Raw genomic sequence first — 14,838 nt, forward strand, 5'->3', positions numbered from 1 at the left:
ATGAGACACTACGATTGGCGTCCAATATTGCAGTGGGCAATAAACCATCACCAGGAAGATCTAAGCCCCAGGAAAGAGAAGGAGGGGAAGAAGGACCGGGTGTTAGGGATAACATAAGATCAAAGGATATTAGGACTATGTCTAATACTGTCACTCCACATAGAGAAAACGGTACTGGTAGCAGCCAAATCTTGGACCTCCCTCCGGAGTCAACACCATACGTAGTAGTATTAACAGGTGTGCCGGAGTTGAACCACGATAAAACTGAAACCTATTATGAATTAAAATATAAAACCATGTATTGGTTAAGTAGGAATAGACCATTAAGACCAGATTTGCATGGCGAAATATTAAATGTTCGCAGATTAAGCTGGGTGGGCCATAGAACAAAGGACATGGATGGGGACTGTATCATCGTGAATTTTAGAGACCAACGAGTGGTACAGTATCTAAGCGGTTTTTATCAGCAAAGGAATTTGGGGAGTATCTGCTGTTTTGATTTAAGATACTTTTATCCCCCACCCTTTACCGCTTTTACAGGCCCTTCCAGCTATAGTATGCAACAAGATGGCTTTAGCTTCCCTTTGGGAAACAGGTTTAATGTTCCAGCGAGCAACCGTTATGATTGCCTGTCCGGGCTAGGGTGTGTAGACTGACCAGAAAGGGAGAAGACTAATGAGAAATCCCCAGGAAAGTCCCCACCTGAAATGGTGATGGGCAAATATGTAACTACAGGTATTATTCAGCAATCCCCAGGATCCGGAATAGTTACTGAGGTGGCGCAATTAAACTTAGAGAATAACATTGAAAGTACAGAACTAGGGTCTAACAAAGCGCATAATGAGGGTAACTCAGTAGTCGAGGTGGCCTCAGGCATCTTGACTAAGAGGGATACCTGGCCTATACTGTATTGGAATGTTGCTGGCTTGAGATCCAAGCTGGATGATTATAATTGGGTGAAACTTGTTAACAAATACGATATTGTTAGTTTGCAAGAGACTTGGGGCTAGATGTAGGTAAATGTTATTTACCGATTCATAAATACCGAATTTTACCGATTCGGTATTTATGAATCGGTAAATATGAAGGGGGAAGATGTAGGTATTTCCAGATGTTGAAATACCGAATCGTTAATATTCGGTATTTACCGATTCGGTAAATACCGAATCGGTATTTCCTATTGATTCCTATGGGCTGTGAAGCCCATAGAAATCAATGGGAAATACCGATTCGGTAATTACCGAATCGGTAAATACCGATTCCAGCAAGGGTGCAGGGGGTGTCACTTTGACACCCTCTGGCACCCCAAAAATAGGCATGTGCGCCATGTGGCACACAGACATGCCCTAAGGGCATGTCTGTCTGTCACATGGCTAGGTGTGCATGCACACATGTGCATGCACACCTGGATTCGGTATTTTAACACCCAATTGGATTGGGTGGTAACATACCGAATTTGTAGGGCCTTTGGGACTCAGAAGAGTCCCACCTACATCTGGGATTTACCGAATCAGTATAAATACCGATTCTGTATTTTACAGATTCGGTAAATTTACTGTAAAATTATGCCCCTACATGCCAATTCTTAAATACCGGTCGGTAACGGCCGAAATCGGCCGTTACCGACCGGTATTTAGGCTCCTACATCTGGCCCTTGGACGGTAGATGTGCACCATTTGATGGGTTTTAAAACTGTATTTACTTCTGCTGTTAGCTCATTACGAGGCAGAGCCAAAGGTGGGCTTTGCACTTATGTTTCTAACCTTTTTAAATATTTATTTATTTATTTATTTTTGATATTTGTAAAGCGCATCATTTACCCTTAGGCGTCTTGGCGCTAGTAAAACCAGTTATTTGTGATGGTTAACATGAGGAAAGAGTAATCATTGAGCGAACAGCCAAGTTTTTAGAAGCTTGCGGAATTGAAGGAGAGAGGAACTCTCCCTGATGTTTAGGGGTAGAGTGTTCCAAAGCTTTGGGGCAGCCACCAGAAAGCGTCGATCGCCCCATGAAACCGTTTTTGTGCGGGGAATGACCAGTTGGCTGAGGGTAGCTGAGCGTAGAACTCTGTTAGGTTTGTATCGTTGTAGCTGTTCTTTCAAAAAATGGGGTCCTTGGTTGTTGAGCGCCTTAAACACGATACAGAGGGACTTGAAATGGATTCTGTTTCGAATAGTGAGCCAGTGGTAATCCTTAATACTGTTGGATATTGATTCGTATTTTGTTTTGCCAGAAAGCAGACGTGCTGCTGCGTTCTGGATAGTTTGTAGTTTGGTGATTACTCTGGATTGGGCATTGAGAAAAAGGCCGTTACAGTAGTCCAGAGCAGAAAGGACAAGAGAGGTGACCAGTGTTTTGATGGCTGAATCAGGAAGAAAAGGACGTATTTTTCTTATCATCTTCAGTTTTAAGTGTGCTGTGGACACTGTTTTGTTAGCATGATCCATGAAATTTAGACCTTCATCGAAGATGATTCCGAGGTTCCTGACTTTAGCGGTTGGGGTGGGAGGGGTACCGAAGGCATCTGGCCACCAGCTTGATGGCCAGGCTGGAAGAAGTGGTCCGAAGATGAGCACCTCGGTTTTTTCTGAGTTTAATTTGAGGCAGTTGGTAGCCATCCATTCTCCTATGTCCACAAGTCCTTTCTTGAATTTTTCAGCCACTAGATCTCCGTCCCCCTTGATAGCCAACACTAGTTGGGTATCATCGGCGTAGGAGGTTAGGCTCATCCCGTGTGCTTTGATGGTTTTAGCAAGGTCCGACACATAAATGTTAAAAAGTGTCGGACTCAGGGATGAGCCTTGAGGTACTCCACAAGGAGATGAAAGTTGGGCCGATTGAAAGGGTCCTAAGATAACAGCCTGCGTTCTTTTGGCTAGGAAGGACGCAATAAGGTCTTTGGCAGTGTGGCAGATGCCAAATCCCTCGACACGGTCGACCAGGATGGTATGGTCGACCGTGTCGAAAGCTGCTGATAGATCCAGCATTACCAAAATGGCTGTTCCCCCCTGATCCCTGATTACCCTGATGTCATCGGCAGCCTTAATCAAGGCTGTCTCTGTCCCATGATATTTCCTGAATCCAAATTGCGTGTTGTCCAAGAGATGGTGTTTTTCAATGAATTCAGAAATCTGAATGTTCATGGCTTTTTCGATCAACTTCGCCATGAATGGGAGACTCGCAATGGGTCGGTAATTTTTTAGCTCGTTTTTATCCAGGGAAGGTTTTTTTAACAGGGGTTTTAATAGGGTGTTTTTTAGGGGGTCTGGATAGGTACCTGAAAGGAGAATGGAGTTGCAGACCTGAGTGAGTAATGGTGTAATAGAGTCCATTACCGGCAGGAGTACTGAGAGTGGGCAGGGGTCCAGGGCTGATCCTGATTTGATAGTGGACAATATAGTTTTTATTTGGTCTGTGGTAACTGGCTGGAAGCTGGGGAACATGTTGGCTGGAGATAGAATGGGGGGGTTGGCTGTCCTGGAAAGTGAGTTTGCAGAGAATGCCTGGTAAATGTCATCAACTTTGGTAAAGAAAAAGGAAGCTAGAGAGTCACATAAAAGTTGCGATGGGGGAGGAGTGAGGTCCGGGGAGTTACCTGAAAGTGATTTGGTAATTTGATACAATTGTCTGCTAGAATTTTTGGCTTTCTGGATTTGGTCAGTGTAATAGTCTTTTTTGGCTTTTGTGATCATGGCTTTGTAAAGTGCCAGAGCTTCCTTGTAAGTTGCTTTGCTAGCTGTATCATAGTTTTTTCTCCATAGTCTTTCCTTATTGCGGTTAATTTGCTTTTGTGCCCTTAGTTTTTCATTATACCAGGGAGCAGTAGGTTTGGATCTGTTTCTGGATAGTTCTTTGGTAGGGGCTGACTGATTCGTGGCCTGACCCAGCCAGGTGTAAAATTGCTGAAGTGCTAAGTTGGGCTCTGTGGACAGCGTTGGGCGGGTGTGATCCAGTATTAGCTTTAAGTCGTCCTGATTGATATTTTTCCAGTCATCGAGATTTTATATAATACCTGTTTTTATCACGTGGTTAGGATTCATATTGACAAAAAAATATTTTTATTGATAGTGAATTTTTATAATAATGGCCCCTCAGGAGATGTACCTAATGCTTTGAAGAACCTTAGAAACGATATTTGCAGCTCGATAGGCAAGGATTCTAAAGAGACTATTGTTGTATGGGGGGGGGGGTGATTTTAACTGTCCTCCGTGCACAAGGGGGGAGAGGGGGGTATGTGGCCTTATACTAGATAGAGACATGAATTTGACACACTTTGATCACTCTGATATTGGGGACCTCTTGAACGAAATCGTTTTTACATGTGACTTTGGGGTTCGCAAATATTATGTGTCAACCAGAAATGCCATTTTCTCCTACTTTTAATGGTAGAGGGGTATTCTCAGTAACCGATTTTAATCTGATATCGACAAATTACAAAGATAATGTCCTGAGATATAAAACGCTAGAAAACCCCCTGAGTGATCACTTCCCCTTAAGGGTGGAAATTGTAAAACCATCTTCGGACCCTGTGGAGGATCAAGAAACTAGGTGTTCTTCTCACAACCTCGCCCTGCAAAGACAGAATGGATATGCACTGAAGTGGTCTAGGGTGGTGCCTGAAGATTTTCTTCATAAATTAATTAAGATTTGCAAATCCAGTTTTGATGTTTGCTTGAGTGAGACAAGTGAGAACACTGATATAATCAGAAATTTCAATGTTATCAGCGCACAAATAAAGGCCGGACTATGGGTTGAGGCAAAGAACACCAAAGGGAAAAAACCCAGATGGTTTGACACCTCGTGTACTAAAGCTTATTCTAATCTTAAACATGCCTTGAATTCCCCTGTCAGGGACACGCTTTTGATTAGGGAACTGCAGAAGGAATACAACGTGGCTCAAAAGAGTAGGAAGGATGCTCTGAAGAAGGAGGCTTGGGAGGCCCTATGCGATGCCTCACATTCCCGTGATATGACAGCCTTCTGGAAGGCAGTAAATGCTCCCTTTTTTAATGACAACTCCAGGGCAAGGATTGAGATTGTAATCACCGAAAACGAATGGGTACGTTTCTTTGAAACCCTTTATAGTATTCGTACCACAATTGGAGATATGTCTGACGAGGTATTACAACAGGCACCCAATTTCTTTAAGACTGTAACTGATTTGAATTTTACAGTAGAGGAATTTACCTTGAGTATTAAATCTAGCCTGGGGGGAAGGCTCCGGGCCCCGATGGGGTCCCGGTGGACATTTTTGAGAATAACATGAATTTGTGGGCGCCACTACTCACTCGACTCTTTAATGCCTCTTGTTCAGCGGGATTGATATCTACTTGGTTCGAGTCTATTATAGTGCCAATTTTTAACAAGCATTTACAATGCAATGGTTTCGCCTTTGAAAAAGTTAGACCTATTGGCATTGTAAATGACAAAATTTGTATTTATGTGTTGGTTTTGAAAACAGATAAATAAATGGCATTGTCATTTACATTGCTATTAGCTTAATCTCTGCAGTCACTCTGCACTCCCTAGCCACTCTGAACTCCCTAGCCCTCCCTAGTCACTCTGCACTCCCTAGCCCTCCCCAGTCACTCTGCACTCCCTAGCACTCCCTTGTACTCCCTAGCAATCTGCACTCCCTAGCACTCTGCACTCCCTAGCACTCTGCACTCCCTTGTACTCCCTAGCACTCTGCACTCCCTAGCACTCTGCACTCCCTAGCACTCTGCACACCCTAGCACTCTGCACTCCCTAGCACCCTGCACTCCCTAGCACTCTGCACTCCCTAGCACTCCCTAGCACTCTGCACTCCCTAGCACTCTGAACTCCCTAGCACTCCCTAGCACTCTGCACTCCCTAGCACTCTGCACTCCCTTGTACTCCCTAGCACTCTGCACTCCCTAGCACTCTGCACTCCCTAGCACTCTGCACTCCCTAGAACTCTGCACTCCCTAGAACTCTGCACTCCCTAGCACTCTGCACTCCCTAGCACTCCCTAGCATTCTGCAGTCACTCTGCACTCCCTAGCACTCTGCACTCCCTAGCACTCTGCACTCCCTAGCACTCTGCACTCCCTAGCACTCTGCAGTCACTCTGCACTCCCTAGCACTCTGCACTCCCTAGCACTCTGCAGTCACTCTGCACTCCCTAGCACTCTGCATTCCCTAGCACTCTGCACTCCCTAGCACTCCCTAGCACTCTGCACTCCCTAGCATTCTTCAGTCACTCTGCACTCCCTAGCACTCTGCACTCCCTAGCACTCTGCACTCCCTAGCACTCTGCACTCCCTAGCACTCTGCACTCCCTAGCACTCTGCATGTCACTCTGCACTCCCTAGCACTCTGCACTCCCTAGCACTCTGCACTCCCTAGCATTCTGCAGTCACTCTGCACTCCCTAGCACTCTGCACTCCCTAGCACTCTGCACTCGCTAGCACTCTGCAGTCACTCTGCACTCCCTAGCACTCTGCACTCCCTAGCACTCTGCACTCGCTAGCTCTCTGCACTCCCTAGCACTCTGCACTCTCTAGCACTCTGCACTCCCTAGCACTCTGCACTCCCTAGCACTCTGCACTCCCTAGCACTCTGCACTCCCTAGCACTCTCTAGCACCTTGCACTCCCTAGCACTCTGCACTCCATAGCACTCTGCACTCCCTAGCACTCGCTAGCACTCTGCACTCCCTAGCACTCTGCACTCCCTAGCACTCTGCACTCCCTAGCACTCTGCACTCCCTAGCACTCTGCACTCCCTAGTCACTCTGCACTCCCTAGTCACTCTGCACTCTCTAGCACTCTGCACTCCCTAGCACTCTGCACTCCCTAGCACTCTGCACTCCCTAGCACTCTGCACTCCCTTGTACTCCCTAGCACTCTGCACTCCCTATCACTCCATAGCACTCTGCACTCCCTAGCACTCTGCACTCCCTTGCACTCTGCACTCCCTTGCACTCTGCACTCTCTACTCTGCACTCTCTACTCTGCACTCACACTTAGCACTCACTACTCTGCTCACTCACTCTGCACTCACTACTCTACACACTTACTTTGCACTCTGCACTGCAAATACAGACTTAGGCAGCTGTATAAATTCATCTGGTCAATCCTGAATTAAGATCCTTTATATTAACAGGCAGAAATCACTGTTCTTCGCCAAACTCCACGGAGTTAAAACACAGCTCAGCAGAATAGGCAATGCGGCTCCAGTGCCTACTCTCATGGAGGAAGTGAAGAAAAACAAACGCATTCAGAATTGTTAAAATGCCTGGAATTAGGCCATGTGATCTTTATTATATTAAGTAGTCCAACGGCCACTTACCGAATGGCTATTAAGGGGTTTCCAGTCTGTCCATAAGGCAGAAAAATATTTAACTGAGCCTAAATCTGAAAGGAAGTTAGTTTAAAGCATACGAGAAACGACCTGAAATTTAAAGATGCTTACACCAAGCACTGTTTGCGTTCGCAATTGAGCTCAAACCCCCGCTTCAATATAGAAAAGCTAAGTCGCTGTGTGTCCGTCAGCAAAAATAACGTGCCACAGGGATAAAAGGAAAGGAGTGACGTCGCTCAGTGTTCGATTGCACAGAGTATTCAACTGTGCTGAACAGCTTAACATGCTTAAAGAGTCTAAAACAACGTCTACGCCACCACCTACTGTCATCAAAGTCCACACAGCCTCTAGGAAATCAGTCTGGCTCTGCATTACGGGCTGTGCAGGGCAAAAAAGCACGGCCGCTAACCCATCACATCTTTTCAAATGAAAGGTAAAATTAGAGGACTTCAGTTCGCACAATCAACCTAAAACGCCCTCCCTCATCTTCCGCGTATGTCACAGTACCCAACAGGGTTACAGGAGTGCCACAAACTAACACTATTCACAAAATCAGCAGACCACCCTTGATGTTTCAGGATGTAGGATCGACCCGTCCGCCCCAGCTCCATGAAAAAATGGCGGCCGCATTGCTGAGAAAAAAATAAAAAATAAACACGCCCACCGCCGCATGACGTAGGCAAAAGGGAAAAATTCGACGGAACGCCCACCAATCGCCTCGGTGAATGACAGACGCCTCTCTCTTCCAATGGCTAGCCTCCATTTATGGAGCTAGCCAATGGAAGAGAGAGGCTGAACTAAAGCACACAGTGTAACTCAAAAGATTTCGACCTGCGCCGAAAAGCTGCGCGGTGCAGCTTTTCACCAGGTCGAAACCTAAAAAGGGCGATAGGACTAGTTGCGTGTGCTACCGCCCTATATCATTGTTAGACTCGACAGTTAAAATCCTTGGCAGAGTAATTTTAAATCGCTTACAAATATGGGCAGATGAGCACAATATAATAAGTGACCTCCAATATGGCTTTAGGGAAGGAATTGGGACTGTAGTTCAGTGCCTTAATTTACATATCCTCCTGGAGAAATATACTAAAGCCAAAGGCGGTAGGATGTTTTTAACTTTTGTAGATCTTACATCCGCCTTTGACTGTGTGACCCACAGTAAATTGTGGTTAATTTTACAATGTTTGGGAGTGGCGGATAACATTATCCAATTTCTTAAGGATTTATATAATGGTGCTAGGGCCTTGATTAGATTTGGAAAAAACTGCGAATGCACCAGGATGTTTAGCATCGCCAGGGGTGTACGTCAAGGATGTGTCCTGGCCCCATTTTTATGTACTATTTATATTAATGATCTAGAGAAAATTTTACTGCATGAATGCCAGGACAAGCCACTGGCTTCAAATCGCCCAATACCAGCATTCATTTATGCCGATGATGCAGTATTGTTGGCCAGGACTCCGCTAGCAATGCAAAAAATGATTACGTCATTTGCTACTTTTATGACCAATTTGGATTTGAGAGTCAATTCCACAAAAACTTTTTGTATGAACTGTGGTCTTCGTACACTAAAAGCTAAGAAAACAATGTACATTGACTCCAAACCTTTAGATTTTACTCAAACTTTTCCCTATTTGGGTATTTTGTTTGAATCTTCTGGTCAGTGGTGCAACGCACTGAAAACCCGGCGACTGCTGTTCTTAAAATCTATTGCAGCGCTTAAATCATTTAGTGAGAAAATGGGAAAGAAACCCATCAAAGAACTCTTACTTATTTATAAAGCAAGTTGTGTGGCAATTGCTACATATGGGGCGGGAATTTGGGGTTATATAAATGTGACTATCCTCCAAACTGTGGAAAATAAATTCCTAAGATACTTGCTCTCAGTTCCGGATAGTGTGTCCACTTTCAATTGTCACACAGAACTTGGACTGCAGTATTTGGAAGATATTATCAAGGTACAGCCGGTGTTATTGTGGCACAGGGTTTGGTCCACAGAGGAATGTTCCTTTAATCGCCTCATTTTGAGGGACGCCTTAAATCTTGATTGTGCCCACAAGATGAGATGGTTACAGTAAATCAAGACATTCCTCAAGAACATTGGTCTTTTACAGTATTATGAAGAACCCACAACGCTGACTTTGATATCTAGAAAAGAGCTGAAGAAACTATGCATACAATATTTGGAGGAATGTAGGTTAAATGTGGAACTCAATAAAAAATCTGTGATTCCACATCAACTGATAATGACCGCAAATGTTATCCAACCATATTTTAACTTACAAATGAGAGACTTTGAAAGGTTCTTATTAATCCGCCTTAGATTTGGGATCTTATTTAGGTTGTTAAGTTTCCCTATTGTGAACGATTGGTCTAGGCTAATTACTAAGTGTCCTTGTGACGATTCGTCTGAACAATCTGATATTCACATTTTACTTTTTTGTAAATTGTATTCAATTCCCAGGAAAAGGTGTGTACTGCCCATTTTAAAGTATATGAATTTTAGACAATGTCGACCTGCCTTTTTAGCTATTCTGAGGTTAGATGATATTTTTACTGTCGCATCTCTTTCGGCTTTTCTTAAAAAAAATGTATTTCACGGAAATCAATAACTAATTAAGACGTACTGAGTTATCTGCATGATATCTTTTGTGAAGTTGGATACCTTGCATTTTTATTATTTCGCATTGTATATTTATCTGATGTTGAACTGATGATGTGTTTTTACTGTACTTTCATGGTTATTGTGTAATATAACCGAATAAAGATATCTGACTGACTATAATCCTCCACGAACTGCAGCAGACTCGTTCACCTTATCCTACGATACTCAGCAGAGACGACACAACCTTGTCAAAGCACAGGGCAAATAAATTGCATATAAGGAGGTAGACAGTTATTGCCCACTTGATGCTTCTCTCTGTGGGCCAGCAAATTCTTCTAGGCGCCCTCTAATCCAGCTGTATGTTCCCAAGTCACATCATTACTTCCAGTATCCTGTTTTTAGACGTTCTTTATGCCATCAACCATATAGCACACAAACCAAACAAAGACGAAAAGCATACCCGGCTTTAGTATCTAAATTGAGGAGAAACGCTTTTGAGGATATTGACTCTCAATGAACAAGGTCATATATTGGTTCAGAACCCAAAAGGACTGGTTTTCTATCGTCATTTTGACATAGAGCTTGTCAAGAGATATAGCAACAAATCCTCCCCCAACAGATTTTTATGAGGTGGAGCTGAAAAAAAGAATCCTTGGTTGAAGGCCTTATAAACTTTGGACTACGCACTTACCGTTTGGCAGACTTTGTAATCAAGTTAAATAAACTTTCTTTGCTCCTTGGGACTAACACTAATAACTGGCCCAAGTTTCAGTGTGCTCCTGGCAACCTTTCTAATAAGCAAGGATCCATCAACCAAGCAACAGAAAATTCTTCTTGTTTGAACTTAATTGATTGACTGGGCCAGAAAGATAAAGTTACTACAGGTTCAAACTTGCTAAGCATCTCCCAGTTAATATGGAAGTTATTTATTTATGGGCTTATTACGCGCCGGCATCACACCCGAAGGTGTATCTCCGCGCGGTGCTGTGAGGTGAACAGGTCAAGGAAGCTCCTCCTAGAATAGGGCTGTCTTTAGGCGTTTCCTGAAAGCTGAGTGACTCGGGCATTCTCTGAGGGAGAGGGGGAGGCTGTTCCATAGACGTGGACCCATGATGGAGAGGGCGCTGCCTCCCTGTCTGGTCTTATAGTGTCTAGGAACCTGAAGCAACTGTTGGTTGGTGGACCTGAGGATGCGGGATGGACGGTGATAAACAAATTTATCCGCCAAGTAATGGGGTCCCAGATTGTGTAAACTCCTGTGTATCACACAGCAAATCTTGAATTCTACCCGTTTCCGGATAGGAAGCCAGTGAAGGGCCCGGAGGAGGGGGAGGGACGGCGTTCTGGGGGGGGTGTTGGTCACCAGCCGTGCTGCGGTGTTCTGCACCACCTGTAGTTTATTGAGCACTCCCTCATTGGCAGCTAGAAGTAGGCCATTACAATAGTCCAGGCGGCTCAAAACGAGGGCCTGGACCAGGGTCTTCCGAGTATCGTCGGGTAGAAGGGGGAACACCTTCCGAAGGAGGCCAATAATGTGGAAACAGGACCCTGCAGTGGTGCTGGCATGGTGAAAAAGGGTGAGGTCCTGGTCTAGACGAACCCCCAGGTTTTTTACTACCTGTTTAGGGAGCGGGGCATGTCCCAGGCTGGAAGGCCACCAATCTGGGGTCCAGAGGATTCTCGCCTCCCCGAATAACATGACCTCAGACTTTCCCACGTTGCACTGTAGCAAGTTCTTGGCCATCCAGCTGGCGATTGCAGTCATGCCGCTGGAGAAAGCTTGTCTTATCTCCGGGGTAAAGGTCTTAAAAGTAAACAGCAGCTGCGTGTCGTCAGCGTAGGAGATAGGCATAAACCCAAAGGACCTTGTCATGTTGGCCAGAGAGGAGACATATACGTTAAACAACGTAGGGCTAAGACAGGAGCCCTGCGGGACTCCTCTGATGATATTAGCCGAGGTGGAACTAAAGGAGCCCATGTTCACCTTCTGGGTGCGCTCTGAGAGAAAGCTGGTGAACCACGCCAAGGCAGATCTGTCAATGCCTGTCTCCTTTAATCTGGTGAGGAGAATGGCGTGGGATATGGTGTCGAATGCTGCGGACAGGTCCAACAGCACCAACACCACAGACAGCCCTCTGTCCAGGGACAGGCGTATGGCATCCGTAACGGAGAGGAGGGCGGTCTCGGTACTATGCCTAGGCCTGAACCCGGACTGAGAATGGTCTAGGCTGCCAGTCTGCTCAATGAAGGCGGAGAGATGGTGGTTGACGTGCTTCTCCGTCAGTTTGCCAATGAATGGCAGAAGGGAAATTGGCCTCAGATTGGTCAAGTCTGACCAGGGGATGGCGGTGTTTTTCCTGATAGGCTTGACCATGGCCTCCTTCCACACCCGGGGGACCAGTCCCTCAGACAGGGAGCGATTGATCACCGTCCGAATGCAGGGGCTGAGGACACTCCCAATGAGGTGCATGACACGGGCAGGTACAGGATCTACTGGGCTGCCTGACTTAATGGTCCCAATCAGGGAGTTGACCTGGTCTAGGGTGATCTCAGGGATGAATGATAGTGAGGCTGGAACAGCGCAGGCCGTTCCAGGCTGGAGACTGGAGGAGGGGACAATTTCATCCGCGGATGTGCTTGATTGGGAGATATTTCGATAAATAGCATCAATTTTGTCCGTGCAAAAACCGGCCGTGTCATCGCATAGTTTTTGGGTCAGCACTTCTGCACTGTCGCAAGCGACAGGCTTGGTGAATGTGCAGAGCACCTGGTACAACATTTTGGGGTCGTTGCCGGCCCCAGAGAGTTGGGAGATAATGTGGGACTTACGGGCAGCTCTGATGTTTTTATGATAGAGTCTCATTGCTGAGCTATATCTGTCTCTATCGACAGTGCTGCGCGAGAGTCTCCAAGATTTCTCCAACTTTCTGCAGGCTCTTTTCTCCGTGCGCAGTAAGTCTGAGTACCATAGTTCTTGTTTGCGGTCCGACCGCTGGTTGCAGCGTCTTAGGGGGGCGATCAGGTTGACCGCCGTACTCAAGGCATTATTGAATTTGGACAAGGCCAAATTGGGGGAGTCTGAGGGGAGAAAATCAGGAGGTATAAAGGCAGTTCTAAAAGAATCGGCGGACACCTTATGCCACTGCCTGCGCCATAGCGGCAGGGGGACAGGGTTGGGGCGTTCCTCCGAGAGAGTGGGGAGGGAGAAGTTGATTATAAAGTGGTCGGTCCATTCCACCTGTAATGGGGGGTAACAGGTCAGGGAGTGAGAGTTAGATAAAATTATATCGAGGGTATGACCGGCCTGATGAGTCGGACCCCGGTTGCACTGTTTGAAGCCTAGGGCAGATAAGTCAGTCAACAAGTTGCGAGCTTCAGCATTGTCAGATAGTTCGCTGTGGACATTGAAGTCCCCTAGGAGTACAAAATTAGTCCCTGATCTGATATGGGGGGCTAGTGTCTCCAGGAGGATGGTCGAGGCCTCAGTGTAGGGACCCGGAGGACGGTACACCAATGCTCCCTTCCAGTAAGCTAGGGGCGAGGAACCAATTTTAAAAACCAGTATCTCAATGTCGTCAGTACAGCATTGGTCAAGAAGAGTGACAGTAAAAGTATCTTTATAAATTACCGCGACCCCGCCGCCGGTTTTAACAGGGCGGTCAAGCCTAAGAATCTTATACCCCGAAGGGACCCCCAAGGTGATAGCAGGGACCAGGTGGGGTTTAAGCCAGGTCTCGGTGCAGAAGCAGTAGTCGGGGCTAGTTGAGTGTATTAAGTCCCAAACCTCCGAATGGTGTTTCGGGAGAGATCTAACATTACATAGTATGCTATTCCCCCTGGGGGGCAAGGGGCTGGGGTCTTCAGGGATTGGAGTGTCTGTGAAAGGGGGACCAGGATGTGACTGAAAGTGACAATGTTTGCAGGAGAACGGGCCCCCGGGACATGGGCCGGCATCCTGCGCACAACCTTTAGGGGGTGGGTGCCACAGGTTGCGTAAGTCACTAGGAGAATACCTTAATCTGTCCACTACTTTGCGGGTTGTGGCAGCAGAAGTAGGGTTCATGGCCCCTGGCCCCGTTCGGTCACGGACGGGCACAGACGGGCTCCTCTCTGGCTCGTCTCAGGCGCGACTAAGGCGCCCCCTGCGCGCAACCGCTGCGCGCTTGGGCGACGAGAGGGCTTAAATGCCCTGCCTGAAGTGATCTGCTAGAGCGCTAACAGCGCGAGAGTGTGGGTGGGGTCACTGGCTCTTCCTGTCCCGCCCTCCGCTCAAGCGGCACTGGTTGCCGTGTCGGAACGGGGCGGGGCAGGGGAAGAATCGAGCACAGGCCCAGGAAGTCAGCGCAGTCTTAGCGGTGAGTGTGCAATAGTTTTTAAAATGTATCAATCACAATTTAAAATTCACAATTTTAAAATATAGCTGAGAGCAAGAGCCCAACAAACAGGTACCGGCTAGTAGGGAGCGCGGAGCGCTGTAACAGTCACAGCAGATAGCACAAGCGGGTCGGGGAGACTCTGCCACCGTCCCTCCCTTCCGCAAGCTGCCGCAGCTCCTCGCCGCCTTAAATGCCCTGCCTGAAGTGATCTGCTAGAGCGCTAACAGCGCGAGAGTGTGGGTGGGGTCACTGGCTCTTCAGGTCCCGCCCTCCGCTCAAGCGGCACTGGTTGCCGTGTCGGAACGGGGCGGGGCAGGGGAAGAATCGAGCACAGGCCCAGGAAGTCAGCGCAGTCTTAGCGGTGAGTGTGCAATAGTTTTTAAAATGTATCAATCACAATTTAAAATTCACAATTTTAAAATATAGCTGAGAGCAAGAGCCCAACAAACAGGTACCGGCTAGTGGGGAGCGCGGAGCGCTGTCACAGTCACAGCAGATAGCACAAGCGGGTCGGGGAGACTCTGCCACCGTCC

This window comes from Lissotriton helveticus, chromosome 1_1, assembly GCF_964261635.1.
Source record: "Lissotriton helveticus chromosome 1_1, aLisHel1.1, whole genome shotgun sequence".
Lineage (NCBI taxonomy): Eukaryota > Metazoa > Chordata > Amphibia > Caudata > Salamandridae > Lissotriton > Lissotriton helveticus.